The following is a 5407-nucleotide window of genomic DNA, read 5'->3' as shown; positions in this document are numbered from 1 at the left end:
AAACAGAATCACAAATCGACCACGTTCTAATTGATGAACGGCACTACTCCGACATTATCGAAATCAGGACCTATCGTGGCGCTAACATCGACTCTGACCACTATCTGGTGATGGTTAAACTGCGCCCAAAACTCTCCGTCGTCAACAACGTACGATAACGACGCCCGCCGCGGTATAACCTAGAGCGGCTGAAGCAACCGGATGTCGCAACTGCATACACGCAGCAGCTCGAGGCTGCATTACCGGAAGAGGGTGAGCTGGATGAAGCCCCTTTTGAAAACTGCTGGAGTGCAGTGAAAGCAGCCATCAACGATACTCCTGAATGCAACGTTGGGAACGTAGGCATTGGCGTAGGAACAGGGGTGGCCAGAATCATCCAGGCCTCTCCCTAGAATTTTTGATGAAACAAAAAAAAAAAAAAAATAACATGAAGCAAAATCTTCTGAATCAATGTACATCACTCTTGTTATTGACAAAAATCCCTTCAGACGTTACGACATTTTATGTTGTACAGCTATAGTGAGAAAACCTCGCTTGTATTATACAGCATCAGCGTAACGGTTCTGATTTTGGTAAAACGCGCGATAACCGAAAGCTTAACCGATCGAATGGTTACTGTTAAAACTAGCTTGTACCATGGTACAAACAAGTGTCAATATCCTGGAAATAATTCGTTTTTTTCTGAATAATCCAAATAATGCTGTTACAACATAAATCAGTTATTCACTGATTTCTTATTTCTAATATTTTTGGAGGATACCCTGTTCAAGGTGTCCGGTGATGATGATTTTCCTTATGAAAATTCAATAATGAAATCCATACATTAACTTAAACTCGTACAATGTCCCAACAAATAGACAAAATTACTAAAAGAATTTCTCATACAATACATAGCGAGAATTTTAGTCGAAAAATAAGGCTTTCGGAATTTCGGCATGGTCAAGTTTTCTTCAGATGAATGACAGAAATTAAACATGGTTTGGAAATAATTTTGAGTAAACTTATTTTTTCATAAAATGTTTGATTATTTTCCAATAAATTTGCAGCAAAATTTTTCTAAATGCTTTTCGTATAATCATATTTCTCAAAGAATATTGAAGAGTGGTTTCAGAGCTGTTGCCAATCCCTTGGAAATTAGTCAAAAAATATTGTAGGCCTTGTTCATATTTTCAAAGCAAATTCCTCCTGGCGGACATCCATTCCTGTCTACCTTTTATTAGCAAATTTCCGGATTTCTTTAAAAAATGTTACAATTTTTTTTCTTAAAAGGTTAATTTTCTCTCGCAGTGCTTCCATCGTTGATTCTCTTGAATCTAATACTGAGATACTTCGCTAAAAGTTCTACTATGAATTCCTTTAAATAGTTTTCCGAACAAATATTATTATTCTTTTGCAAAGTTCTTAACAGCCCTTAAGAAATATTTGAAAAATACATTACAAAATGCGTCAAAAATTCATCTATGTTTTTTTTATTTAAATTTTGCTCCCAATCTCCGGATTATTCAAAAATTAAATAGAAAATTGTTTTTGAAATGTCTTTTGTCTTCGAAATTTCAGAGGAAATTTGTTGAAAACCCCCAGTAAAACTTTAACTTCCGCAATCAGCATAGCGGTGAAGGAATCTGTTGAGAAGCATGTAGCAAAATAACTGTGAAGGGGGAGGGGAAGATTTATTAAGATATTCAATTTGTATTGGTCTTCCTTAAAAAAAAATGCTTAAGAAATAATTTTACCAATTATCGGCAGAATCCATACTCTTTTCTGCGATACAATTGCAGAATTTCTAGAGGCTTCTAGGCAGACTTCTAGAAAATCAGTAGTCAAGGAAGGATACATTTAAAGGATAATTTACAAAAAATATTCTGATGGAATTTCTTGAGTAATTAGTTTTATTTGTAAATTCATTAGAGAGTTTTTAACTAACCTGTAATTTACCTCTAGACAAAAAATATAAATAATCACTTATCTTCATTGTACCATTGTCAATCTATTGTTCTACCTTTTCAAAGTTTTGTGGTTTCTCCTTCCTTCGCATGACATTTTGAGGAACTCCGTACAAAAATCTTTCCACCCTCCAAAATTTTAAAGAATCTAGAAATTATACGAGTTTTGAAAAATTGTAGGATTCTTATAATTGGAACAAACATGTTTAATTCTTGCAACGACTCTTGTGGTCGAAATAAGAAGCTAAACCGTCTATGCCTGTTATATAACATTAATAACATCACATGATTTTTTTTTCGCAGCTCTGTTCGAACGCACTCCTAAGAAATTCAACATGGAAAAAGGGAGAAGGGAAATAAATGCGCACACCAATTTGGAAAACCCATTTTGATCAGGAATAGAAGTAGCAAAAGTGTTAGTTTTTCCAAGAAATACTGTGTGGTTCGTACTGAATAAGTACAAAGAACCTATTTCGATGGATCGCAAGCCAGCATCGGACAGTTACTGTGTACCGTCAGCTGTGGATTAAAGTCTTCAGGACCATTGAGTCAATTCCAAACATCTCGGATCGTGAATTGGCCAAAAAGTTCGGTGCTGCACGCAGTACCATGCATCAGATTCGTCTTCGGATATTTAAGCCTCCGATCATGCCATGCCTGCAGACAATCAAATAGGAAACATAATTAGAACAATGTGGCCAGATTCCATATCATGGAGTTGTTTGATCAAGTGTTGGCGGAATTTAAGGTGAAACTCCGTTGAAGCCGCAAATTTCTGTTTGAAAGTAGTGGTGCACAAAACAATATTATCCTATTTGCTGGTAATAGTGAAATTATCATTAATAACATGTCGTTGCCAGTAATCGCTGTGTCAGTTTGAGTCATTTTCACTTCAACTGAACATTATTGCTTGATGCTGTACGAAATCATCAACATTCCTGACAGCACTGCTAGCAAGCAGCCGACTGGAAATTAGAAAAATAAAAAAAAGCGAAAAGTTGTTATCGGTTATTGTTTTAGGCACGGTTTTGTGAAGTTTTATGTTGTGTCCATCGGAATTTAACCGGAAAGTGTTTTTTAATAACCAAAGAGTGAAAGTAAACTGTGTACGGTGTTCTACGAGCAGCGAAAATGATAAAATTCGGGTGAAAGTGACTCTCGTTCGCCGGCTGAATAAGTGTAAACAAACGTAGGAATGTTCGTCGTTTGTATAAAAAATGAGCACGATTGGAGGAATTTAACTAGTTTTGAGTTGCTATAACTATGGAAATGGTAAGATTATAGTGTTATGATGTCCTGTTAGCAATTTGGGACTGATCAAATAAAGGGTAAGTGAAATATTTTGAGAAATAATGTGAACTGCCAGCAAACATGTTTGCATGTGTGAGGAAGCCATTTTCTCTGCAAGTGTAGAACTAGCCCTCGTGCGTTAAAATACACTCAAATAAAGATTTAAAAAAAAAAAAAAAACATTTTCTCTGCCATGATAGGGATTCCATCCTATATGTCCTTAAGGATTTTCATGATGAATGATGAAATCTACGTAAACCCTCGCCTACCAAATTCAGCCCGATTTAGATATTTTTAGGTTTTTATGAAGCGAAACTTAGAGACACATTCCAGCGTAACGCGACACCACGAGGAACCGACTTTCATTATCAAATTAGGCATGTTCTCGGAAATATGCCTTGTGACCATGTGATAAAACAGGTTTTATATCATGCATATTAAATGTACTTGATGTTGTGACATTCATTTTGAAACATAACAATGCATATATGGTAATTAAAAGCAGTTGCATTTCGTAACGCGACACCATCGCTGAAATGCACTTTTTTAAACGTCACTCTATAATCGCCTATATCTGCTCTGCTATAATTTTTACAATCCGGGTTTGTTCTAGGGCAATCCTTCTATGTATTTGATAAGAATCAGAGTGTGACTTCAAACTGGATGGAAATATTGAATAATTGCAGAAATCATTGATTTCATTTTATGAGCGCCGCGTTACGTTTATCTTCCAACAGTGTTCTGCAAATGGTGTCGCGTTACGCAAAAAGCATTTTTATTTTTATTGATAAAATCGGTAATGTTGCTTTCGGGTTTCAGAAAAAATGTATATCGAGTATTGTTTATTTGTTTAATACAATCGACATTCTGCCTCACAGTGGGGTAATTTGATCCGACACTGGTTAAAATTAATTAATGTTTCTGTGAAACCTTTTGAGAATGTCGTGCTTTTTTAAAGCGTAGATGGTACTTGTGGTCACCCATATAAATTTGACTAAATTCTTTGCAATAATGTCAAGATATTTCTGTGATTTTTTAAGAATGTTTTTCGGTACAGTGCTTTCGGATGGCGGCGCGAATAATCTTGAGCTTTGATACATGTTAGAATGATTGAATTTGATTGTAAAATAAAAATTATGTAAACCTTTTCAACGATGTTACTTTTAAAAGTATGCTTTCGGCAAAGTCGACAAGCAGACATTTATGATTGTCGGAACTATCCCGAAATTCAATAACACAGTGGAGTTAATGGATCTGATATATGGGTAAAATTATAAAAAAGATTCAATAAATTATTTTGAGAATATTGTTCCAGAAATTTGTAGACGACCATAAAAGCTTCTCAATGATGGGACGAAAAATATGTAAAGCTGCTGTACAGTGGGGTAGTTGCACTTTTTTTGGGTTAAATTTTTTAACCGTTCCTTTGATCTCTTTTGAAGATAATGAGAATATCCGAATGTACATTCAATTTTATAATCTGCCTGGTTTCAGAACATACCGGTGTGCAAGTGTTTATGATTTACTAATGGTGGTCTGAAGGATACAAATTTTTGTGGCACAGGGTGTAATTGAACCAGATATTGTGCCAATAAAATTTCAAACGTAGCCATGGTAGTATTTTGAGGATCATGTTTTTATCAAAATTGTTAAGGCGTTTATGGTCTCAAAATAGTGATCTGAATATCATGGAATTCTACCGCACAGAAGAGTTATTAAATCAGATTATAAGGCGAAACTGTGAATACATTTTAACTCATAAATTCAGTTCCTCAATTATTCAACCGATTGTTTGAGATTTCATTGAAAGGAAATAGTGTACCAGATTTAAGCGTTGGCGCAATTCTTCTGAAACCTTCCACGTTTTAGTAAGAAGGTAAATAAGGTAGGTGTACCAGTTATGGACATAGTGGAGTCCCTATTTCGCCATACGCGATTACTTTAATGTCTTCAAATTTTGAAAATGTTTTGTGTGTTTAGTAGTTAGATTTAACATATATCTTGATTGTAAAAAATGTCAAAAGAACAGTCAAAAAGATTTTTCTGATTCGGATTGTAAATGTGAATAGTTATTAAAATTTACATGATTAGCCAAACAAGTGGAACTACTATGGCCCATAACTAGTAAGCTTTTAACCTTATGTTTCTTTTTGCACAAAGCTTGGTTTAGGTCT

Source organism: Aedes aegypti, unplaced genomic scaffold, assembly GCF_002204515.2.
Source record: "Aedes aegypti strain LVP_AGWG unplaced genomic scaffold, AaegL5.0 Primary Assembly AGWG_AaegL5_hic_scaff_867_PBJ_arrow, whole genome shotgun sequence".
In the NCBI taxonomy this organism is placed as follows: domain Eukaryota; kingdom Metazoa; phylum Arthropoda; class Insecta; order Diptera; family Culicidae; genus Aedes; species Aedes aegypti.
This window is presented reverse-complemented; position numbering follows the sequence as displayed.